A 27,483-nucleotide genomic window follows, 5' to 3' on the forward strand; every position below is an offset into this window, starting at 1 on the left:
TTCAGGAAGGAGTGAATTGTCATCAGGAAATGAGAAGGCTGGAATGGATTTGGAGAGTCAGATGGTTCTTTATCTGGGCTTTGTGGGATAAGAAAGGCAAAGCATGTTTCCAGAAAGGGGATGTCATGAACAAATGTTCTTTCAAAGAAATAGATATGGCCTTCCTGACAGTTAAAGGCAGCTGAATGCAATCTTCACTAATGAATAAGCAAATACATATCTTGCACACCTTCTCTTGCTTTTGCAGAGGAGACCCTCTTTGTTTCAATGTCATAATTAGCATTAAAACATGAAGATATTTGGAGCCAGCAAAGAAGAAAGGGACAATACAGTTAGAAAATACCTGATTCTACCCCATAACTATTATTTAAGAAAGAAAAACTGGGTGGCATTAGTGGTGGCAGAACTCTGGAGAAAAAGGGGCTTCTCAGGTCATAGGAAACAGTAGCACAGTAAGTCCGAGATTTCACAAAACAGTTTCCTGACAAGTGTAGTAACCCCAGTCCTACCTACGAACCAAGGTAGCAAATAGATACCCATTTGCATACCGTCTCTCATCAGTTTGTTGACTATCTCTAGATCTCTCTTAATATCAATTGAAAGGAGATCTTGTATTCATCGCTGATATCTGTCATGGACATGGGATATAAAGTATAGGCATTATGTTTGTGATGACTGTGTAATTTTTAGGACTATGTTGCATATGACAGAGATCCAGTAAGTAAAGTTGCTCAGTCGTGTCCGACTCTTTGTGACCCCATGGACTGTAGCCTACCAGGCTCCTCTGTCCATGGGATTTTCCAGGCAAAAGTACTGGAGTGGGTTGCCATTTCCCTCTCCAGGGGATATTCCCAAGATTCAGTACCAGTGAGCAAACGTGGATTCATTTATCTCACATAGAGAAAAGTCTGGAGCATTGTTGTTGTTTAGTCATTAAGTCAAGTCTGTTGATGGGCGGAGCTGTGTTCCCTCCCTGTTGTTTGACCTGAGGCCAAACTATGGTGGAAGATAATGAAGATAATGGAGACCTCCTTTAAAAGGTCCCATGCACTCACTGCTGCACTCAATGCTCCCAAACCTGCAGTCGGCCACCGCTGACTCATGCCTCTGCTGGAGACTCCTGGACACTCATATACAAGTCTGGGTCAGTCTTTTCTGGGGTCACTGCTCCTTTCTCCTGGGTCCTAATGTGCACAAGGTTTTGTTCGTGCCCTCCAAGAGTCTGTTTTCCCAGTCCTGTGTAGTTTCTGGTGGCTGTATGCTGAGGTTAACGGCAACCTTCGCCAAGAGGGCTTATGCCATACCCAGGTCGACTGCACCTGAGGCCCCTGCCAGTGCAGCAGTCCACTGCTGACCCATAGCTCCTCAAGAGACAAACACAATTCTAGCTCCGTCTCCATGGGGTCTCTGGGTCCTGGTGCACACAAGGTTTGTTTGAGCCCTCTGAGTGTCTCTGGTGGATGTGGGGTTTAATTCTAAATGCAATTTTGCCCCTCCTACCATCTTGCTGGGACTTCTCCTTTGCTCTTGGACATGAGTTATCTTTTTTTGGTGGGATACAACATTCTCCGGTCGATGGTTGTTCAGCAGTGAGTTGTAATTTTGGAGTTCTCATAGGAGATGAGTGCATGGCCTTCTGCTCCACCATATTCTATTCTACGAGGACAGAAGATGTGAAAATGCACAAACCAGCACAGGGCCAACTCCCAGAAAGGCTAGAGTCCTGAAAGGTGGATTTCCCTACAGATGTCCTCTTTTGCCTTGAACTTCCAAGTGTTCAAGCAGGATTTAGAAAAGGCAGAAGAACCAGAGATCAAATTGCCATCATCCACTGGATCATCAAAAAAGCAAGAAAGTTCCAGAAAAATATCTACTTCTGCTTTACTGATGACACCAAAGCCTTTGACTGTGTGAATCACAAAAAACTGTGGAAAATTCTTAAAGAGATGGAAAATCAGACTATCTGACCTGCCTCCTGAGAAATTTGTATGCAGGTCAAGAAGCAACAGTTAGAACTGGCATGGAACAACAGACTGGTTCCAAATCGGGAAAGAAGTATGTCAAGGCTGTATACTGTCACCCTGTTTATTTAACTTATATGCAGAGTACCTCATTAGAAATGCTGGGCTGGATGAAGCACAAGCTGGAATCAAGATTTCAGGGAGAAATATCAATAACCCCAGATATGAAAATGACACCACACTTATGGCAGAAAGCGAAGAAGAGCCTCTTGATGAAAGTGAAAGAGGAGAGTGAAAAAGTTGGCTTAAAAATCAGCATTCAGAAACCTAAGATCATGTCATCCAGTCCCATCACTTCATGGAAAATAGATGGGGAAACAATGGGAACATTGAGAGACTTTACTTTTGGGGGCTCCAAAATCACTGCAGATTGTGACTGCAGCCATGAAATTAAAAGACACTTACTCCTTGGAAGGAAAGTTATGAAGGAAAGTCATTTGAAAAGACCCTGATGCTGGGAAAGATTGAGGGCAGGAGCAGAAGGGGATGACAGAGGATGAGATGGTTGGATGGCATCACTGACTCAATGGACATGGGTTTGGGTGAACTCCAGGAGTTGGTGACGGACAGGGAAGCCTGGCATGCTGAGGTTCATGGGGTCGCAAAGAGTTGGACATGACTGAGTGACTGAACTGAGCTGTTCCTTGAAAGAAAACCTATGACCAACATAGACAGCATATTAAAAAGCAGAGACATTACTTTACCAACAAACGTTCATCTAGGCAAGGCTATGGTTTTTCCAGTAGTCATGCATGGATGTGAGAGTGGGACTGTAAAGAAAGCTGAGCACCAAAGAATTGATGCTTTTGAACTGTGGTGTTGGAGAAGACTCTTGAGAGTCCCTTGGACTGCAAGGAGATCCAACCAGTCCATCCTAAAGGAGATCAGTCCTGGATATTCATTGGAAGGACTGATGCTGAAGCTGAAACTCCAATACTTTGGCCACCTCATGCGAAGAGCTGACTCATTGGAAAAGACCCTGATGCTGGGACAGATTGAAGGCAGGAGGAGAAGGGGGCGACAGAAGATGAGATGGTTGGGTGGCATCACCGACTGTATGGATGTGAGTTTGAGTAAGCTCTGGCAGTTGGTAATGGTCAGGGAAGCCTGGTGTGCTGCAGTTCATTGGATCATACAGAGTTGGACTATGACGTAGTGACTGAGCTGAACCATGACAAGTCTGACTCTTTGCAACTCCATGGACTGCAGGACCCCAGGTTCCTCTGGCCTCCACTATCTTTTGGAGTTTACTCAAACTCATGTCCATTGAGTCACTTGTGCTATCTAACCATGTCATCCTCTGCTGCTCTTTTGCCTTCAGTCTTTCCCAGCATCAGGGTTTTTCCCAATGAGTTGATTCTTTGCATCAGGTGGCCAAATTATTAGAGTTTCAGCTTCATCATCAGTCCTTCCAGTGTATATATTCAGGGTTTATTTCCTTTAGGACTGACTGGTTTTATCTCCTTGCTAAAGAGCTAATTTTTTTTTTTTTTAATGCTCATTCCTTATTGTTATCAAGGATGCAAGTCCATTTTCCTTTCTGCCTTTCCTTCTTAAACTATGCTTGTAATTTATTTGTGATGATGAATTAATTTTATATGTTAGCCTGTCATGGCCATTGGCTCAGTCAGTTCAGTCACTCAGTCATATCTGGCTCTTTGCCACCCCACAGACTGCAGCACTCCAGGCTTCCCTGTTCATCACCAACTGCTTGAGCTTGCTCAAACTCATGTCCATAGAGTCAGTGATGCCATCCAACCATTTCATCCTTTGTCATCCCCTTCTCCTCCTTCCTTCAGTCTTTCCCAGCATCAGGGTCTTTTCAAACAAGTCAGTTCTTCATATCAGTTGGCTAAAGTATTGGAGTTTCAACTTCAGCATCAGTACTTCCAATGAACACCCAGGACTGATTTCCTTTAGGATGGACTGGTTGGACCTCCTTGCAGTCCAAGGAACTCTCAAGAGTCTTTTCCAACACCACAGTTCAAAAGCATCAATTCTTTGGCGCTCAGCTTTCTTTATAGTCCAACTCTCACATCCATATGTGACTACTGGAAAACCATTAACTTTGACTGGACAGACCTTTGTTGGCAAAGTAATGCCTCTGCTTTTTAATATTCTGTCTGGGTTGGTCATAGCTTTTCTTCCAAGGAACAAGCATCTTTTAATTTCATAGCTGCCATCACCATCTGCAGTGATTTTGAAGCCCCAAAAAGAAGTCTGTCACTGTTTCCATTGTTTCCCCATCTATTTGTCATGAAGTGATGAGACTGGATGCCATGATCTTAGTTTTCTGAATGTTGAGTTTTAAGCCAGCTTTTTTACTTTCTTCTTTCACCTTCATCAAGAGGTTCTTTAGCTCTTCTTTGCTTTCTGCCATAAGGGTGGACATATGTCAAGGCCATAGGCTCCTAGATATTTGGTCTAATGTAATTTTGGGTGTATCTCTGAGAATTTTTCTGGATGGTCAGCCTGTCTTTAAATACACCTGGGCTAGTTGTTTGGACCATGGGCATGGGCCTTTTCTGAGATTACACTGTGACCCCTGGCTTTGAGGTGCATGTAACTGTTGAGAGGTTAGCCATGCAGGCATATACCCAGATCATCTGATTCACAAACTGGAATGAAGAAGTTTGTCTTCTAACATCATCACTACTAGCCTCTTACCAGGGAAGACTTGGTAAATTACTCTATTCTTGCTTATTACAAAGGATATAAGTTCTTCCTCTCTGAGACCTATGGACAATGTCTATTATTGCCCTATCCTTGTGATGTAGGTCTTTCTAATCAGTAGCATTTTGGCCCTAAATCAAACCCCTTATGACTATACAGTGGAATGGAGAAATAGATTTAAGGGACTAGATCTGATAGAGTGCCTGATGAACTATGGATGGAGGTTTGTAACATTGTACAGGAGACAGGAATAAGACAATCCCCAAGAAAAAGAAATGTAAAAAACAAAATGGCTGTCTGAGGAGACCTTACAAATAACTGTGAAAATAAGGGAAGTGAAAAGCAAAGGAGAAAATGAAAGATATACCCATTTGAATGCAGAGTTCCAAAGACCAGCAAGGAGAGATAAGAAAGCCTTCTTCAGCGATCAGTGCAAAGAAATAGAGTAAAACAATAGACTGGAAAAATTAGAAATCTCTTCAAGAAAATTAGAGATACCAAGGGAACATTTCATGCAAAGATGGGCTCAATAAAGGACAGAAATGGAAGGGACCTAACAGAAGCAGAAGATATTAAGAAGAGGTGGCAAGAATACACAGACGAACTGGACAAAAAAGATCTTCATGACCAGATAATCACGATGGTGTGATCACTCACCTAGAGCCAGACATCCTGGAATGTGAAGTCAAATGGGCCTTAGGAAGCATCACTAAGAACAAAGCTAGTGGAGGTGATGGAATTCCAGTTGAGCTATTTCAAATCCTAAAAGAAGATGCTGTGAAAGTGCTGCACTCAATATGCCAGCTAATTTGGAAAACTCAGCAGTGGCCATGGAACTGGAAAAGGTCAATTTTCATTCCAATCCCAAAGAAAGGCAATGCCATAGAATGCTCAAACTACCACACAATTGCACTCATCTCACACGCTAGGAAAGTAATGCTTAAAATTCTCCAAGCCAGGCTTCAGCAATACATGAGCCAAGAACTTCCAGATGTTCAAGCTGGTTTTAGAAAAGGCAGAGGAACCAGAGATCAAATTGCCAACATCCTCTGGATCATCAAAAAAGCAAGAGAGTTCCAGAAAAACATTGATTTCTGCTTTATTGACTATGCCAAAGCCTTTGACTGTGTGGATCACAATAAACTGTGGAAAATTCTGAAAGAGATGGGACTACCAGACCACCCGAACTGCCTCTTGAAAAGCCTGTATGCAGGTCAGGAAGCAACAGTTAGAACTGGACATAGAACAACAGACTGGTTCCAAATAGGAAAGGGCGTACATCAAAGCTTTATATTGTCACCCTGCTTATTTAACTTATATGCAGAGTACCTCATGAGAAACACTGGGCTGGAGGAAGGACAAGCTGGAATCAAGATTTCTGGGAGAAGTATCAATAACCTCAGATATGCAGATGACACCACCCTTATGGCAGAAAATGAAGAACTAAAGAGCCTCTTTATGAAAGTGAATGAGGAGAGTGAACAAGTTGGCTTAAAGCTCCACATTCAGAAAACTAAGATTATGGCATCTGGTCCCATCACTTCATGGCAAATAGATGGGGAAAGAGTGGAAACCATGGCTGACTTTATTTTTCTGGGCTCCAAAATCACTGCAGATGGTGACTGCAGCCATGAAATTAAAAGACGCTTACTCCTTGGATGGAAAGTTATGACCAACCTACACAACATATTAAAAAACAGAGACATTACTTTGTCAACAAAGGTCTGTCTAGTCAAGGCTATGATTTTTCCAGTGGCCATGTATGAATGTGAGAGTTGGACTATAAAGAAAGCTGAACGTTGAAGAATTGATGCTTTTGAACTGTGGTGTTGAAGAAGGCTCTTGAGAGTCTCTTAGACTACAAGGAGATCCAATCAGTCCATCCTAAAGGAGATCAGTCCTGAGTGTTCATTGGAAGGGCTGATGCTGAAGCTGAAGCTCCAATAGTTTGTCCACCTGATGCAAAGAGCTGACTCATTTGAAAAAACCCTGATGCTGGGAAAGATTGAGGGCAGGAGGAGAAGGGGATGACAGAGGATGAGATGGTTGGTTGGCATCACCAATTCAACGGACATGGGTTTGGGTGGACTCTTGGAGTTGGTGATGGACAGGGAGGCCTGGTGTTCTGTGGTTCACAGGGTCACAAAGAGTCGGATACGACTGAGTGACTGAAATAGCTTTCCAGTTTAGCTAGCCTATACTATGGGGATTCCAGCTGCCCCTGAAACTTCAGCCTAGCTTCTGGAGTGGATCTATGGGATTCTGAGGTGGTGTCCTTATTTTCCCACATCTGAGGAGTGCTGGGCTCTACTGAGAACAGTTTTTGGAGCCTGAGTGAACTCCACACCCAAAGTGAGGCTTACAGAAGAGAATAAATAAGACCATCCCTGTATTTTTAGATCCCTGGAAATGCTCAGGTTTGACCAGAAACTCATTCCAGATTTTTTTTTTTTTCAGTCTAGTGTCTTAACTATCAAGAGTAAAACCTGAGATTTTGATAACTGAAGACCAGCCACTGAATTCAATATGGGACAAAGCTAGACTGAAAGGCTGAGAGAAAGGATTATGATTATAGGTTAAATGAATGAGTTTTGCTGACTATTCACTGTTCTTTTCCCTCAGCTTACAAGATTCAAGTATTTGAAGTTATCTTTTTTGTTCTCTTCCCCGATTCATGGGAATTAGATGCAGTACCTCAGGTAGGTTTACCCGATAAAATATAGAATATGCAGTTAAAATTGAATTTCATATAAACAATAAATAGTATACATTTATCCCAAATATCACATGGGGGTATTCTTATACTAAAGAGTTATTCATTTTTTATCTGAAATTCAAATTTAACTGGCATCCTGTTGTTTTAAAAGGATTTTACTTTGAAATAATTATGTCTGTTCATAAACTTGTAAAGATAGTTCAGAGAAGTCCCATGTACCCTTTACCCAGTTTCTCCAATGATTTCTCTTATATTGTTACAGTACAATATCAAAACTAGGAATTTTATGTTGGAACACTGTGTGTGTGCAGTTCTATGTCATTTTATAACATATTTAAATTTATGTAACCACCATAAGATCATCTTCATGCTATCTGTTTATTATTGTACTCTCCCCTCCCTGCCCATCTCGAAATATATAATCCCTGGGAACCACTATTCTATTACCCATTATATAAGTGGAACCATGAACCTTTGAGATTGGCTTTATTCATTGTGCATAATGCCCTTAAGATTCATTCAAGTTGTCCCATGTACTAGAAAAAAATTTGGGAAAGAAAACTGATGGAATAGAGAAAAGAAATTGACAAATTCAGAATTATGACTTGGGACTTTAAACCCATATTTCATTAGTTGATGGAACAACCAGACAGAAAATCAGCTAGAATACAGAAGAATTCAAACCCACCATCACCAAAAGTGGGCTACACTTTCTTTTCAGGCACCAATATAACACATATTGGTAACACAATATAACACAAGACAGAACATATTCTGAGCCATAAAACAACCTTCAACAAATTTAAAAGAATTTAAATAATGCAGTCTATGTTTTCTGACCATAGTGGAATCAAACTAGAAATCTATATCAAAAAGATAATAGGAAAATCTCCAAATACTTACAAATGAAAAAGCACATTTCTCAGTAATCTTTGAATCAAAGAGGAAGTTTAAAGGGAAGGAAGCTTGAAAAATAAAATAAAAATAAACCCAAAGCAAGAAGAAACTGATAAAGACAAGAGCAGAAATCAATGACATTGAAAACTATATATTTATTTTTTAATCTATGAAATAAAATTAATTTCATAGAAAAGATTAATGAAGTTGACAAACTTTAGCAAAAATGACAGTGCTCAGGGCTCAGTTGCTCAGTCGTGCCTGACTCTGTGGCTCCACGGACTGTAGCCCACTGGGCTCCACTGTCCATGGAATTTTCCAGGCAAGAATACTAGAGCAGGTTGCCATTCTACTCCAGGAGATCTTCCTGACCCAGGGATTGAACCCACATCTTCCTCATTTCCTGTGTTGGCAGGCAGGTTCTTTACCCCTAGTGTCAAATGAGATACCAAAATGACAAAGATAAACAAAAGAGAGAAGACATGAATTATCAATAGTAGAAAAGAAGCAGGAGATATCACTACAGATTCTGTAGTCACTTTAATCCTCAGAAAAGGCATTGTATTTCATTTTTTTCTTATTCCCTATAAAAGGACATAGTGAACTCTTTACTCTTTACCTGTAATAGGCATTTTGAAAGAGAATTTCATTCAGAATTGTGATGTCCCACTAGTTGACAGGGAAGACTGTGTGGGAATGAGAGGTATAGAAGTTACAATTAGTCTGTTGCTTTTGTCTAGAAATGTGTATGTGTCTCAGTAGGACACTGAATTTGTTATTAGTGTATTGTAATGTATTACTATTGTCTTTTATTGCTACTATCATCATTATCATCATTATTATTTTAGAATACAGGTTCTTTTTTATTATAATAAAATATCCCTAATGAGTCAATTAAAATGTCACTTATCTCATATTCAACTGTGTATATGTGTAGGAGTAATTTATTGTATTTCTATAGATTCCCTTTTTGTTGGCTTAGAAAGGAATGGTTTGAATGGAGCTAGCCTAAAAAAGACTGTGTAGAAAGTTTCCCTTTGAAGGAGAAATTTTCTCAGTTTTGAATTTCCTTTGCCACTCATTAGAAATTTGTGGGACATTTCTGTCCTTTGAGAAGTGCTGACATTAAATTTCTGTAAAATATCTAGAAAAACTCGTATTACTCGAAACAGGCCCAGTCAGCTGTTAGTATAAAAAGCTCCTCAGAACAGGTAGGGAAGAACAGGCTTACAGTAAAAGAAAGTGAACCCATTATTTTCTCTTTTAAACTAGGAGTTTCTGAAGAAATAAGATCATAAGGTCAGAAAAGACAACTTTGGAGTAAAAAGACAAATCACACATTTATTTTCCACATCCTTTATAACTGATACGTCCCAGATCTCCAGTCCAGGCCACCTTCAGTTGCCTTCCCTGGCCAGTCTGTGCCATTCTTCAGCACTAGCCTTCTGCTACCCCACCCCACCCTGCCACATTTTACAAAATTTATCTCGTGTTTTTGAGCCACTAAGATAATGATAGAGAATAAACCTAATCAACCTTGTTTAGAGAGTCTAATTTGTGAAAATTTACCAAAATACATTATATCAGCTAAGGCTATATATACAAATACATTCCACTCAAATCACAATTTACCTACTGTACTTATAATGATAGGTATTCACTGTCTAGTCAAAGTTGATTTTCAAACAGATAAGCTTTAATTTCATGGGTTCCCTTAACTAGCTTCACTGCTTGCTCTGTTCCCTTGATTCTTTGTGTAACATAATGAGTAACTTGATATCTGCCTCATATTTATGGACACATAATTCATCTCAATTCCAGATGCAGGAGAGTTACTCCTGCTTGACTTCCCAATGTTCTGTCCACAGCCACAATTAGATGATTATTTAACAGCCAGTTGAAAACCCAGCCCAAGCCATCAAGGCCTAGGTCTTTAATTGCCTAAACTGTTTGTTCTAACATTTGGCATTCAAACATCCTGCTGGGTCAAGTTTAACTGAAAAAAGATGCTTTTACTAGCCTAAGAAGATTTTAGAGGGTAGAATATAAGCAGTGAGTCAATGAGATAAGAAAACATTTCTAAGATATTAATCTACCTAAAATATTGGACCTTGCATGTGTGTGTGTGTGCATGTATGTGTACACTAAAAACAAAGCAAACAAAACAAACAAACAAACAAAACCTAGATTTTATCCAGGTTAAAATTGTTGCGAATTTATATTCCCTCAATGTGAAAATCTACTTTTAATCATAACTAAAGTTGATGAAGAGGTATTGTTGTTTTTGATTCACACAGTTATGTCTCTTTGCAACCCCGTGAACTGCAGCATGCCAGGCTTCCCTTTCCTTCACCATCTCTAGGAGTTTTTTCAAATTCCTGTTCATTCAGTCAGTCATACTATCTAACCATCTCATCCTCTGTCATCTTCTTCTCCTTTTGCTTTCAATCTTTCCTGGCATTAAGGTCTTTTCCAATGAGTTGGCACTTTGCATGAGGTGGCCAAAGTATAGAAGCTTCAGCTTCAGCATCAGTCCTTCCAATGAACATTCAGGGTTGATTTCCTTTAGGATTGACTGGTTTTATCTCCTTGCTATCCAAGGACTCTCAAGAGTCTTCTCCAGCACCACAATTCGAAGTAGCATTGAAACATGTGTATTATTATATGTGAAACAGATCACCAGTCCAGGTTCGATGCATGAGACAGGGTGCTCAGGGCTGGTGCACTGGATGATCCAGAAGGATGGGATGGGAAGGGAGGTGGGAGGGACATTCAGGATGGGGAACACATATATACCCATGGTAGATTCATGTCAATATATGGCACAACCACTACAAAATTGTGAAGTAATTAGCCTCCAATTAGATTAAATAATTTTTTTTAAAAAAGCATCAATTCTTTGGTGCTCAGCCTTCTTTATAAGCCAAATTTCCCATCCATAAATGACGACTGGAAAGACTATAGCTTTGACTATATGGACCTTTGTCGGCAAAGTGATGTCTCTGCCTTTTAATATGCTGTCTTGGTTTGTCATAGCTTTTCTTCCAAGGATCAAGAATCTTTTAATTTCATAGCTGCAGTCAGTGTTTGCAGTGACCTAGGAGCCCAAGAAAATAGTCTGTCATTGTTTCCCCATCTGATTGCCATGAAGTAATGAGACTGGGTGCCATGATCTTAATTTTCTGAATGTTGAGTTTTAAGCCAGCTTTTTCACTCTCTTCTTTCACTTTCATCAAAAGGCTCTTTAGTTCTTCTTTGCTTTCTGCCTTTAGGATGGTGTCATCTGCATATCTGAAATTATTGATATTTCTCCTGGCTATTTGATGCAGGCTTGAGCTTCAGGCAGACTGTATTTCACATGATGTACTCTGCGTGTAAGTTAAATAAGCAGGATGACACTATATAGCTTGACATACTCCTTTCCCAGTTTTGAACCTGCCCATTGTTTCCTGTCCGGTTCTAACTATTGCTTCTTGACCTGCATACAGCTTTCTCAGGAGGCAGGTAAAATGGCCTGGCATTGTATCTCTTTAAGAATTTTCCAGTTTTTTTGTGATCCACACAGTCTTCAGTGTAGCCAATGAAGAAGTAGATGTTTTTCTAGAATTTCATTGCTTTTTCTATGATCCAGTGGATGTTAGCAATTTGATCTCTGGTTCCTCTGCCTTTTCTAAATCCAGCTTGAATATCTAGAAGTTCTCAGTTCAGGTACTGCTGAAGCCTCGCTTGGAAGATTTTGAGCATTACCTTGATAACGTGTAAATGAATTCAACTTTGTGGCAGTTTGAATATTCTTTGTCATTGTCCTTCTTTGAGATTGTAATGAGAATGAACCTTTTCCAGTCCTGTGGCCACTGCTGAGTTTTCCAAATTTGCTGGCATGTTGAGTGCAGCACTTTAACAACATTGTCCTTCAGGATTTTAAATAGCTCAGATGGATTTCCATCACCCCCACTAGCTTTGTTCGTAGTGAGGCTTCCTAAGGCCCACTTGACTTCACACTCCAGGATGTATGGCTCTAGTTGAGTGACTACACCACTGTGGTTATTTGAGTCATAAAGACCTGTTTTTTGGTACAGTTTTGCTGTGTATTCTTGCCACTTCCTCTTAATATCTTCTGTTTCTGTTAGGTCCAAACATTTTCTGTTCTTAATTGTGCCTATCTTTGCATGAAATGTTCCCTTGGTATCTCCAATTTTCTGGAAGAGATCTCTAGTCTTTTCCATTCTATTGTTTTCCTCTGTTTCTTTGCACTCTTCTCTTAAGAATGTTTTCTTATCTCTCGTTGCTATTCTTCAGAACTCTGCTCTTAGATGAGAATATCTTTCCTTTTCTCCTTTGCCTTTTGCTTCTTTTCTCAGCTATTTGTAAGGCCTCTTCAGACAACCATTTTGCCTTTCTTTTTCTTGGGGATGGTTTTGATCACCACTTCCTATACAATGATACAAACCTCCATCCATAGTTCTTCATGCAGTTTGTCTATCAGATCTAATCCCTTGAATCTTACATCAGTTCTACTGTATAATCATAAGAGATTTGACATAGGTCATATCTGAATGGCCTAGCAGTTTTTCCTACTTTCTTCAATTCAAGTTTGAATTTTGCAATAAGGAGTTCATGATTTGAGCCACAGTCAACTCCTGGTCTTTTTTTGCTGACAGTATAGAGATTCTCCTTTTTTGGCTGCAAAGAATATGATCAATCTGATTTCACTATTGACCATCTGGTAATGTCCATGTGTAGCGTCATCTCTTGTGTTGCTGGAAAAGGGTGTTTGCTATGAGCAGTGTGTTCTTTTGGCAAAACTCTGTTAGCCTTTGCCCTACTTCATTTTGTACTCCAAGGGCAAGCTTGGTATTATACCAAGTGTCTCCTGATGTCCTACTTTTTCATTCCAGCCCTCTACAATGAAAAGGACATTTTTTTTTTTTGGTGTTAGTTATAGAAGGTCTTATAGGTCCTCGTAGAACCATTGAATTTTAGCTTCTTCAGCATTAGTCATTGGGGCATAGACTTGGATTACTGTGATCTAGAATGGTTTGCCTTGGAAATGAACAGAGATCATGCTTTTGTTTTTGAGACTGTTCCCAAGTGCTGCATTTCAGACTCTTTTGTTGACTATGAGGGCTACTTCATTTTCTCTAATGGGTTCTTGCACACAGTAGTAGATATAATGGTCATCTGAATTAGATTTGCCCATTCCATCCAATGCATGGCTCATAGTTTCATTGAGTTATACAAAGCTGTTATCCATGTGATCATTTTCATTAGTTTTCTATGATTATGGTTTTCATTCTGTCTGCCCTCTGATGGATGAGGATAAGAGGCTTCTGCAACATTCCTGATGGAGAGGGACTGGCTGAGGGAAAAACTGGGTCTTGCTTTGGTGGGCGTGACCATGCTCAGTAAATATTTAATCCAATTTTCTGCTGATGGGTGTGGCTGTGTTCTCTCCCTGTATTTTGACCTGAGGCCAAACTATGGTAGTAGTAATGGCGATCTCCTCCAAAAGGACTTATGCTGTGCCTCCCAGGACTGCTGCAGTCAGTTCCCCTGACCCTGTGGCAGGCCACTGTGGACCCACACCTCTGCTGGAGACTCCCAAACACAGGCAAGTCTGGTTCAGTCTCTTGTGGGGTCACTGTTCCTTTCTCCTGGGTACTGGTGTGCACGAGGTTTTGTTTGTGCCCTCCAAGAGTTTCTGTTTCCCTAGTCCTGTGGAAGTTCTATAATCAAAGCCTACTGACTTTCAAAGTCAGATTCCCTGGGGAGTCCCTGTCCCTTTATCAGGTTGGGAAGTCTGTTGTGGGGCCTATTATTCTGCAGTTTGTGGATTGCCCACCCAACAGTTCTATAGTGGGGCTAATGGCAATCTCCTCCAAGAGGACTGATGCCAGCCACCGCACCTGCTAGGACTGTTGCTATCAGTGTCTGTGTCCCTTTGGCAGGTGAGCGCTGACCCATGCCTCTGCAGTAGGTCCTCAAACGCTCACAGGAAGGTCTGGCTCAGTCTCTTGAAATAAGGTGTATAAAATCAGTTCAGTTGCTCATTTGTGTCCAACTCTTTGTGACCCCATCGACTGCAGCATGCCAGGCTTCCCTGTCCATCACCAACTCCCAGAGCTTATTCCAACTCATGTCCATTGAGTCGGTAATGCCATCCAGCCAACTCATCCTCTGTTGTCCCCTTCTCTTCCTGCACATTAGAAAATGAACATTTTCTGGTAAGAAACAGTAAACTCACCCTGAAGTTATTGCAGTCACTAAGTTTTAAGTCCTCCATTAAGTATCCAATTAACCCTAAGACAGTTGTTGGCATGACAGGGATAGCATCCTGGAGGATTACTATGTTCATGATGAAAGAGTGAATATTTAAATGTAACTTAGTATCTTAATTCTTTAGGAAGTGATATTTTTATCTATCCTAGGATGTGGCACATCAAATGAAAATGTTACATAGTTAGAAGTCTGTAACAGACATTTATAAAAGTGCTGGACCACTACCAAAATGAATCTTAGAAAAGATCACATAAAAGAAGGTCAGTAAATAACATCAGTTACACTCATGCTGATATTGTTCAGTCACTAAGTCATGTCCAACTCTTTGTGACCCCATGGACCTCAGCACGCCAGGCTCTTCTGCCCTCCACTCTCTGCTGAAGTTTACTCAAATACATATCCATTGAGTCAGTGATGCTATCAAGGTATCTCATCCTTTGCCATCTCCTTGTCCTTTTGCCTTTGATCTTTCCCAACATCAGGGTCTTTTCTGATGAGTCAGCTGTTCACATCAAGTGGACAAATTATTAGAACTTCAGCATCAGCAACAGTCCTTCCACTGAATATTTGGAGTTTATATTTAGGATGGAATGGTTTGATCTCCTTGCCATCCAAGGGACTCTCAAGAGTCTCCTCCAGTACCACAATTCAAAAGCATCATTTCTTCAATGCTCAGCCTTCTTTATGATCCAACTCTCACATCCGTACATCACTATTGGAAAAGCCATAGCTTTGACTATATGAGCCTTTGTTGGCAAAGTGATGTCTCGGCTTTTTAATATGCTGTATAGATTTGTCATAGCTTTCTTCCAAGGAGCAAGTATCTCTTAATTTCATGGCTATAATCACAAATCTGCAGTGATTTTGGAGCTCAAGAAAATAAAATATTTCACTACACCCCTTTTCTCCTTTTTTGCCATAAAGTGATGGGACAGATGCCATGATCTTAGTTTTTTTTTTTTAATGTTGAATTTCAAAGCAGCTTTTTCACTCTCTTCTTTCACCCTCATCAAAAGGCTCTTTTGTTCCTCTCCACTTTCTGCCATTAGAGTGGTATCATCTGCATATCTGAGGTTGATATTTCTCCTGGAAAGCTTGATTCCAGCTTGTGATTCATCCAGGCTGACATTTTGCATGATAAATTCCACATGTAAGTTACAAAAGCTGTGACAATATACAGCCTTGCTGTACTCTTTCCCCAATTTTGAACCAGTCAGTTGTTGCATGTCTGGTTCTAACTGTTGCTTCTTGGCCTGCATACAGGTTTCTCAGGAGACAGGTAAGACGGTCTTGTAATCCTATCTCTAAGAATTTTCCACAGTTTGTTGTGATCCATACAGTCAAAAGCTTTAGCATAATTAATGACACAGATGCTTTTCTGGAACTCCTTTGCTTTCTCCATGATCCAACCGATGTTGGTAATTTGGTCTCTGCTTCCTCTGCATCTTCGAAACCTAGTTTCTACATCTGGAAGTTCTTGGTTTGCATACTGCTGAAGCCTAACTTGAAGGATTTTGAGTATAACCTTCCTAGCATGTAAAAGGAAGACAAATAAGTAGAAAAGAAATCATTGCAAAGTCATTTGAACTAAAGTCTCAAAAAACATAAGAAGGGTGATTTAATCCTAGCATCAACCAGAATGCCATAGCTTTCCTTACAAAAGTGGTTGGAAAATGAGTCCAATTTTTTTCCACCTTCCAACCTCATGTGAGGGCAAGGATTGGTGAAGCTGATACTTCATTCCCCTTGCTGCATGGAAACCTGGGAAGCAGTTAATTTTAGTTTTGTTTTGGATTTGTTTGTTTTGATTTGCTTTCAACACTTCCAGTCAGAGTGAGTGTAGTGGAGCCTGAGTAATTCAATAAATAATGGCTGCACCTAGACTAAAGGGGGAACATTTTTCTCAGGGAGATGGTTTTAGCTCTCCTTCTCTGGTACCTATGGTCATGTCAGATGAGTTTTACTGGAAGCATGTGCTGTGATGGAGTTAGGAGTGCAAACAATTTATTAGGGAATAACACTTGGGAATCGAAAAGAGAGGAAGCTGATTGGGAGAAAGAGGCATCTGACTAGATCTAATTGAATATGGTAGTCCAACAGAAGGCTTCAGGACAAAGATGGCTAATTAAAGGACTCCCACATGGAATGGAAGAGGTCATGCCCCTATACCACAAGCTGGCTTAGTCATTGGCTGCAGCAATCTCCAGGCTGTAAATCTGAGGAGAGCCTGATGCAGTTAAACAACACCTGAAGGCTGTCTGTTCATGAAACTCCTTGCAGCTGGGCAATATGGTTTTTCCTGAAGGGAGATCTCGCCAGGGCCTCACTGTGTCTGCCTGAAATCACTTGACCTGTCACCAAGTATGTGTAAACCCTCGCTCCCACCTACTAGGACCCTCCTTTACCCTAATACCCAAAGGCACTGCCACAGCATTAGCTCTTATTTACTTCTCTAATTCCTTCTTCATTCTGGGCACAGGAAAATTGTCTTTTCTGGTTTTTCCCTCAAGCTTGGCTATATCATCAGAATTTTTAAGTATTAATTCTAGGCAGACAGCTGTTTGTTTTCATCTCAACCTGTCTTTTTGCATCACTCAATTTTTTTGCCTCCAAGACATCATTTCCTTGAGACTTACTAGGGTCAGTCAGAACATTTGATGCAATTATGACTATGTAACTGAGACAATTAGAAAAAATTATCTTCTAGTTGCCACAGATTTCACCTGTATTCTGTTCCAGTTACTGTGAGTAATGGTATAATACTGCCCTGCTTCTAACAGAGACTACTGGCAACTGGCAATATTTTTCATTGACAGTATTAATGAGCACTATGCTAGGAGATGGAGGTAAAAAGAAAATGGAAAAGAAATTGTTTCTGTATTTAAGAGGCTCTTAGTTGAATATACTAATACACAAAGAAGAGTTGAAAAACAATTAGTGCAAAAATATATGGTTTAAACAGTTCCTACTCAAAGTGTGAACTGTGGACTACCAGCAATGGCCACACCAGAAAATACAAAATAAATGCAGATTCTCAAGCCATACTCCAAAACTACTGAATCATATTCTGCACTTTAAAAAGATTCCCAATGATTCACATGTACTTTATGGTTTGGAACTTATTTATACAAAAATGCCATTGTTGATGGTCTTGGGAGAAAAAAAACTCAACAGGAGAAGAAACTGGGCTATTAAATGGTTGTATGAGATCTCACCTTAAATGAGAATAGTTATTTGGAAGGGACTTCAGCTTGGTGGAACAAAATTTGAAAATACAATTTTAAGCTCTTTCAGAGAAATTTATAATATTAATCTAAGAATCTGCTGTAAGATTTTATGGCACATATAATAAAAATTATTTTAATTGATATTGACATTTATGTTGTATGTTTTCCATGCTGTGGGAATTTTCATGAAATGCATGAAGTCCTTTTGATAATTCATTAACTAGAACTAGAATGGTTTGAATTTATAATAAATTTGAATATGTAGTAAATTTTTCTACTATAAGACCCTTTATGACCAAAATGTGTACCTTTATTATAAAGTAGTCTTAGTGAATTCTATCACATGTGTTCCTCTGGATTATAAGGAGGCTGACATTTTTATAAAGTGCATTTTCCCAACAATATTTTAAAGTGTCTTTCCCCTTTATTCCTCGGAAGTGGAAACTGTAACTTCACAAAGCAGATTCACATGCTCTGAAACAGTGGAAACCAAGGCTTTCATTATAAATTAAAATGTCTCTTTTTTTATTTCAGCAAGGAGATCAGCCCTGGGTGTTCACTGGAGGGACTGATGTTGAAGCTGAAAATCCAATACTTTGGCCATCTGATGCAGAGAGCTGACTCATTTGAAAAGACCCTGATGCTGGGAAAGATTGAGGGCAGGAAGAGAAGGGGACGACAGAGGATGAGATGGTTCGATGGCATCACCGACTCAATGGACATGGGTTTGGTTAGACTCCGGGAGTTAGTCATGGACAGGCGGCCTGGCGTGCTGCAGTTCATGGGGTCGCAAAGAGCCGGACACGACTGTCTTATTATTAAGACAGGTAAATTATATTTTCATGAAATGTTTCCATTTAAAAAAAACTCTGTTGATAGATACTATAATTTCAGAGACTCACTGCAGCTGTCACCCTTTTATTTCTAATTCCAAATCAGAGAGAGGGGACAAACAACATTTCAACCAGCATGAGTGATTCCAAATCTCAGTGTTATGGAGAGAAGGAAAACACCTCTAGATGAGACTTCCAGGTGATTTGTAAAAATTGTCCTTAGGGATTCTGATTCTTATGCTGCTGCTGCTGTTAAGTCACTTCAGTCGTGTCCGACTCTGTGAGACCCCATAGGCGGCAGCCCACCAGGCTCCCCCCGTCCCTGGGATTCTCTAGGCAAGAACACTGGAGTGGGTTGCCATTTCCTTCTACAGCACATGAAAGTGAAAAGTGAAAGTGAAGTCGCTCAGTCGTGTCCGACTCAGCGACCTCATGGACTGCAGCCTACCAGGCTCCTCTGTCCATGGGATTTTCCAGGCAAGAGTACTGGAGTGGGGCGCCATTGCCTTCTCCTTCTGATTCTTATAGAGTGAGGTAAAAGACACAATGGTGATTGATACTTGAGAGGTGGAATCTCAGTTGTGAGGAGTATAGTTTACACGGAGTATATTAGGAATGAAGACCTTTGCTCAATTCCAGTTTGTTTATTTAAATGGTTCTTACCTCCCTTTAATATATATATATATATATATATATATGTATATATATATATATATATTTATTTATTTATTTTTGGCTGCTCTGCGTTTTCAGTGCTGCACATGCTTTTCTCTAGTTAGTGCGAGTGGGGGCTACTCTATAGTTGGAGTGCTCAGGCTTCTCATTGCGGTGGCTTCTTGTTGCAGAACACAGGCTCTGGGGTATGCAGGCTTCAGTACTTACAGTTTTTGGGCTCTAGACCACAGGCTCAGTAGTTGTGGCATATAGGCTTAGGTTCTCTGCGTCATGTTGGATCTTCCTGGACAAGGGATCGAACCTGTGTCTCCTGCAATGGCAAGTGGATTCTTTACCACTGAGCCATCAGGGAAGCCCCTTACCTCCCTTTTTATGAAATCAGCTTCCTTATTTATTTCCTTAGTGAAAGTTGCTCAGTTGTGTCTGACTCTTTGCAACCCCATGGACTGTAGCCCATCAGACTCCTCTCTCCATGGGATTTTCCAGGCAAGAATACTGGAGCGGGTAGCCATTCCCTTCTCCAGAGGATCTTCCTGACCCAGGAATTGAACCAGGGTCTCCTGCATTGCAGGCAGATTCTTTATCATCTGAGCTACCAGGGAAGCAGGCAAGTTCAAATATTCAGTAATACTGAAAAAAAGACAATAGGTTAATCACTTTAGTGAGTAAACAATCTGAGTTCACTTTAACAACTTCATTGAGATATAATTCACATACTGTAAAATTCACTCATTTAAAGCCTACATTGTAGTGGTCTTTAGTACATTTAGCATATCCATTGTGTAACCATCACCACAATTTTAAAACACTTTCATCATCCCCTAAAGGAACCTAGTACCCTTTAATAATGACAACATATTTCTTCTCTCTCAGTCCTGGCAAACACTAGTCTACTTCCTGGCTCTATGGATTTGCCTGTTCTAGACATTTCATATAAACAGAGTCACACAGCACATGATCTTTTTGTGTGTGACAGGCTTCTTTCATTTAGCATGTTTTTAAGGTTTGTCTATGTGGCAGCATATGTTAATACTTCATTCCTTCCTATTGCTATGTAATTAAATGGATAAAGAAATTTGCTTATCCATTCATTTTTTTTTTAATTTTTTTATTAGTTGGAGTATCCATTCATTTTTTGATGGACATTTTTGTCATTTCCATTTGTGGCTATTATAAATAATTTTGCTAAGGATTTTGGTGTAAAGTTTTCTGTGAAGTCACATATTTTCATTTCTCTTAGGAGTGAAATTGCTGGGTCATATGGTAAATCTACTTTTAACCTTTTTAAGGAGCTGCCAAAACTATTTTCCAAAGTGTTTGCAACATTTCACATCCTCACCAGCAGTGCAGGAGGTTCCAAGTTCTCCACATCCTTATACCAATACTGTTATTTTCTGTCTTTTTTATTACAGCCATCCTAGTGGGTGTGAAGTGGCCCCTTGTTGTGGTTTTAGTTTGCATTTCCCTAATGGCTAATGATTATAAGCATCTTTTCATATTTGTATATATTCCTTGGAGAAATAGCTCTTGAAGTTCCTTGTCCATTTTTACAGACTACTGGATGGAAATTGATGGGAAGTGTTAGGAGCCTGGTTGTCATTGTTATTATGTAACTGAGTTCAGTTCAGTTCAGTCAGTTCAGTCACTCAGTCGTGTCCGACTCTTTGTGACCCCATGAACCACAGCAAGCCAGGCCTCCCTGTCCATCACCAACTCCCGGAGTCCACCCAAACCCGTGTCCATTGAGTCGGTGATGCCTTCCAACCATCTCATCTGTCTGTCATCTCCTTCTCCTCCTGCCCTCAATCTTTCCCAGCATCAGTGTCTTTTCCAATGAGTCAGCTCTCTGCATCAGGTGGCCTAGGTATTGGAGTTTCAGCTTCAACATCAGTCCTACCAATGAACACTCAGGACTGATCTCCTTTAGGATGGACTGATTGGATCTCCTTGCAGTCCAAGGGACTCTCAAGAATCTTCTCTAACACCACAGTAATGTTCAATATTTCTGTACTGCCTTGAAATATATTAAGAACTATCATGAATTATCCTGGTGGTTCAGTGGTAAACAATCTGCCTGCAATGCCTGCCAAGGTAATAAATGCAGGTTCCATCCCTTGGTCAGGAAGATCTCCTGGAGAAGGAAATGACAAACCACTCCAGCATTCTTGCCTGGAAAATCCCACAGACAGAGGAGCCTGGAGGGCTACTGTCCAAGGGGTCTCAATGAGTTGGACACAGCTTAATGTCTGAAAAATAACAACAAAATCATTCACACACACACAAAGGTAGCTTAACTTTCTTTATAAAAGAAAAATGATAGATTTTTTGCAGATTTAATTCTTCCCCCAATATTTCAGGTCTTGTTTCAAGTGTTTATTTTATCTCTCATGTGAGTATGTATGGATGTGTGTATCTATGTGTGACTGTGCATGAGATCATTAGAAATTTACCCTTTTGCTGAGTTTATTGAGTTTTAATGAAGAGTGATTATCTACCAAGTATCTACTCTCTCTTTCTGTTGTGTTCCTTGGTGAACCAAGTGATGCCTTGAAAGCTGATGTTAAAGCTTGAAGACCTGGCATTTTCTAGCTGTATCTGCTTACCAATAGAGCTTGGAGCAATATCAAGATTGTGGACTGATCCATACCACTCCAGTCATTTATGGGAAAGAACTGATATTTATACAAATGAATTAGAATCTTTGCACTAGTCCTTGCCAGCTTTTTCTTCTTAGTTTTCTGACTACTTGCATTACCTTAGTTTTCTGTGATAAATGTATGCAATGACTTAATCTTAAATAAATTAGATAAAGGATTTCATACAAACTAGTAAGAGCAAGGAAAAAGTAATTACTTAAGAGAAAATTAAACAACTGCAGACTTAGGAATGGGAGTCAGATATTCAAGGGTATCTAGAATATTGACTTTAAAATGTGTTTGGCTATCTAAAAGTCATCAAAAAAGGTGAAAATCATTTTTAGAAATCAAAGTATTTTAAAGATGAAGTTGTTCCATCTGAATTTCAGTTAAGGACATTCAGATATTTCTGTTTAATTTTAATCATGAGACAAGGCTTAATTTTTTAAAATTGGTCAGAGGTGTTTGGATTTCCAAATAATTGTGTAAATGAGTCTGGTATAGCAGGGTTCTTCATGGTGTCTTGCATCTGTACCTATTGCAGTAAATGTGTTCTTATTTCCCATCCAACATCCATTTTTTAAAGTTTACTTGCATTGTCTACAATGAACTGTGCAAATAAATTAACTCTATCAAATGAGAGACACACAAAGATAGAAGTTCTGACTAAAGTATGATGGGTCTAAAATTATTTTCCTTACTTGTCTCTTTGATGTTGTATAATTCTTGTGGCTCTAGAAGACATACATATTTACTTACATATTTGACACATTAATTTAAACTTGCTATTTTTAAAAAATCATTTATTTATTTATTTATTTTTGGCTGTGCTGGGTATTTGTTGCTACCCACAGGCTTTCTCTAGTTGTGGTGTGCAGGCTTCTCACTGTGGTAGTCTTTCTCATGGTGGAGCACAGGTTCTAGGTACATAGGCTCAGTAGTTGTTGTCAAGGGCTTAGTTGCCCCATGGCATGTGGGACCTTCCTGAACTAGGGATCAAACTGGAGTCCCCTGCACTGCAAGGCATATTTAAACTGAATCACCAGGGAAGCCCTAAACTTGCTATTTTTATTTGGAAGGAGTCTCCACCTTCTTTTATGTTTGTCTTGTCTTTTTCATTAAGATGGAAACTACACCAGAGGACTTGGTTTTCCCCATGGCTGAAAGAACCAGCACTGCATTAAGTCCTGGGTTGCTTCTGTATTGTATGATGATTGATAAGCAGAGCATGCATCATTGTTGATATTTTCACTAGGATGATGAATTCCAGAAGTTATTTTCCTGTGTGGGACATCCTCCTCCCCACCCTACCCTCAAGTCTCCCATCCCAGTTGCTCTTAGTAGAAAGAGGATCAGGTGGTCCTTCACTGAACAACTGAGCTATGCACCCCAGGTGGAGAATGGGATAGCAGAAGAAATACTATGCAGTTTAGTTCAGAGCAAAATGATTTTAGATTAATGCAAACAGAAGGGAAGAACTATTACAGTCTAAGAGCAAAGGCTAAGTTTCCTGTTTCAGTGTAAAACATAGTATTTTTGCCAAAGTTTTGCAGGCATTCAACATGTGTGAATGGGTCCTTGCCTGTGTGCTCAGTCATTCAGTCTAGTGTGAAATCTGCATCCTTGTGGACTGCAGCCCATCAGACTCCTCTCTCCATGGGATTTTCCAGGCACGAATACTGCAGTGGGTTGCCATTTCTTCTTCCAGGGGATCTTCCTGACCCAGGGATTGATTGAACCCGTGTCTCTCTCAGGCATTGGCAGACAAATTGTCTACCACCGAGCCATGAGGGTAGCCCGAATGGGTCTTTATGCAAAATTAAATGATAGTGGAAATGGGCTGTATTCATTTATCACATTCTCAAGCCCCTCATTGTTAAGGCAGTGTAAATATATGACTCTTACCTAACTAGTATATTTAGAAAGCATGGTGAAGAACTAAGTAAAGTGAAAATGGAGAGGTTTCCTAAAGACAACTGAAAGCCAATGGAAGCTACACTATTTGAAAATCTTAGTCTCCCAACTTACTAATATGAAGTGCAGCATATTTTAGTTTTTTTTTTTTAATTTTAGGTTTTAATTTATGTTTTTATTCTTGAGAATTTATACCCTCCTTCAGCCAAATCCTCATTTATTTGTTTGCTCTCATCTTTCCTAGAACATCCATATTTTATAGCAAGTAAAATGCCTGGTTAACCAAAGCTACTGATCCAGGAGGAAGAGTTCCAGCAGGAAGCATTTATAGACCAGGTTAGTAACAGACAAAATGAGCAAAAGAAGCAGACTGGCTGAACAACTTTTTGGCTAGGACTGTTGGAAGCAGCACTCAAAACCAATTTACAGCTTTGCAAAGTTTGGGTTTTAAAGCAATCCTTGTCTCCTCATTCATTAGTAAGGTTGCAGGATTAGCAACTGGGTGATCCTGCCAGGTACACGTGTATCAGTCCCAGAGGCAAGACTCTGTGCTGAGAGCATCCACCAATATGATGTAAAAAGTATAACCGTTAACATTTTGACTGGCTTCTCTTTCATTTGTAATGGCTACTAACTGTCTTGGTCAAGGGCATTCTAAAAAGAAGTGTACAGGGGCTGTGGTTGTTCTAATGATCTATTTCTCAAGTGAATGGCAGGACAGCTTTTATGGAGCTGGGTGAATTGAGATAGCCCTAAATAACTAAAAAGGATTTAATTTCATAATAAGCTTCTCTTTAAATTTTTATTCTTTTTTATTGTAGCAAAATATACATAACAAAAATCTACTATCTTAGTCATGTTTGAGTATACAATTCAGTGGTATTAAAGACATTCACATTCTGTGCTACCATGATCATCATCTAACTCTAGAACTCTTCATCTTGCAAAACTGAAACTCTGCTCATTAAACAACTCTCCGCCCTACCCCCAGTCCCTGACAACCACCATTTCACTTCCTGTAACACTTTCTGCTCTATGAATTTGACACCTTTTATAAATGGAATCATGTGGTATTTGTCCTTTAGTGACAGGCTCACTTCACTTAGCATGATGTCTTCAAGGTTCACGCACGTCATAGCATGTACCAGAATTTCCTTCCTTTTAAAGACTGGATAATATTACACTGTTACATATATACTACAGTTCATCCCTTTGTTTATCCATTCATTTGCTTATGGTCCCTTGGGTTTTCCACCTTTGGGCTATTGTGAATAATGATCATCAACTTCATTTTGAAAGGAAAGAGTCTCTGCACCCAAAGTGTTAATGTTTCATCATAGTGTTTCATGGTGGATTTGAGGATAGCAAAATTCATTGAAAAACTTAGATCTGGATACATGGTACAGAAATCATAGGTACTATTTATTTATTTTTCTGTCCAGAAAACAAAATATTCCTGGAAATGTTTATAATATGCAGAATGTCCAGTCTTTCAAGCTCAGTGTTTCTGGGTCCTCTAACTGTGTTTACAAGACTAAGGTGACTGCAATTCTCTTCCGAATGGAGTGATGTATGCTCCCTTCGCCTGTGATATTTATGGTAAGGACTCTGTTTCAGGGATTTGGGATTTTATGAGGTTCTTCTCAGTGGGATGCCTTTTAATTGCCTGAGTTATATTAGTCCTTGAGGTAAGCCTTTCCTCAAGTGTCCAACCAAGTCCCCTGATCAACCCTCCTCAAAGCCACAGTAAAATTGTCATGCTTAAGTAGGGCAGGAATGCTAACATCCCAGATCTGAGAGAGGTAATTTGGTCCAAAATGCACTCCAGTGATGTTTATATTTCAGATAAAGTGCTTACAGCACTGTTGCTGCCCTTTTGACCCCTGTTTCCTTATTCCTGTGCTTCTAGGAGAAAGTGATACTTAATTCAAATCTTTACTTTTATTAGCTCCCAGAGTGAACTAGGATTTCAGTTCATTCTTATCTCTGGTATAAACATTGTTATCATTCATACCTTGGAGATATCTTGGAGAAAACTATTAAATACATTCCATCAAGGGAACAAATGGAAACTCCTCGGAATCTTTCCTTCCTTCCTTCTTCCTCCTTCTCCTCTCTCCCCTTCCTCCTTTCTTCCTCCCTTCCATCCTTCCTTCATTCCCCCCTTTCTCCTTTCTTCCTTTTTTTTTTTCTTTTCAAATTCATGAGCATATATTTTGCAGACTTAGAGCAAAGTATTTTCACAGTAAAAGTTCACTCTCTGCAGTGGCTGTTGTGGGCAGGGTGTGGGGAGGGGGTAGCCTGTGAGGTGAGAGTGAGGCAAAGGGAATGAGGGCATATGCTGAAGTTATCTCTCAGGTTGGACTTTTCTGAATCACAGAGGTTGAAAAACAACCTTTTAACATATTGCAAGACACAGCAGCCAAGATGCACTTCTCAGTTCTTTTAAAAGCAAAATCTGCATAAGCCTTTAGAGATTTCACTCTTAATAAGTAGGATCCCACTTCCTATGGTTGGCTGTATTCTCCTAATCCTCATCCCCTCAAGTACAAGTGAAGGGGTGTGAACAGAGAGTAGGGAGAGCTTCAGGTCACTTAGCTGATGTAGCCTCTGAAAGTATGATAAGAAATCATATGTTGAAACTGAGGCCAAAAGACAGCTAAGCTTTGATATCTTTGATATCTGAGAGAAGCCTTGCACAGGTCATTTTATCTATTGAGAATATTAAAATGGTTTAGACAAGTAGATTAAACAGCTCAATAAAATGGAATTCTGCACATAATCAAACTTCCTTTCTGCAATAAAACTTATCTGTTTGTTTGACAGAAATCAGTGAGCTAGTAAATAGGAAGGCATGAATCAAAATGCCATAGAAATAATTGTCAACACTTTACACTCAGGTGGTGCTTTTCACATGAGAAGTATGATTTGGGATGCCAGCAACCTCACCATGAGTGTGGATCCAACAAATTCCTATCAACCCAGAGTGCCACACAAATCCCACAATAGCCAGTCATTTCCAAAGACAAGGAGCTTCGTATGATGAAGACTGCCAGCATCTTACAGTGACTTTCTGAGGGTGCTTTATTTACTTATATATGTTTTATTAAGTGGTTTTTCTTGAGAAAAGGGAGAATCATATGTTCAACTTCTGTCAGCAGGGAAGTTTCTTGTAGAACCAGAGCAACCCTATATTTTTGTAATTGTGAATGTATATTATTTTAACACATGAATGTCATCTTTGTACATTTAAATTGCTTTTACCATTTATATATAATAAAAAAAAATCCTGGGCAGTGGAAAAAGCAAAGAAACAAAATTAAGAATATAAATGGGAATGTAGTCAAGGCATAAAGGAAAAACAAAGATCATGTAAATCTTATTTGTAAAACTGAGGAGAACTGCACCTAATATGGGTGAGGTGACTGTGGACTTCTAAAGTGCCACAAAACTGAGTACATCTAGTCTAAGAACAGTTTAAAAGTAGTGACTCCATTGATAAGAAATGCTCCTTACCCGAAACCTTCTTTATTATCAGAATCACAGTGTTACCTGGATGTTTCTGTCTAAATGCCTTGCATTTCACCTGTTCTTGGCATAATGACAATTTCT

The sequence above is a fragment of the Cervus canadensis genome, chromosome 10 (assembly GCF_019320065.1).
Source record: "Cervus canadensis isolate Bull #8, Minnesota chromosome 10, ASM1932006v1, whole genome shotgun sequence".
Classification (NCBI taxonomy): Eukaryota; Metazoa; Chordata; class Mammalia; order Artiodactyla; family Cervidae; genus Cervus; species Cervus canadensis.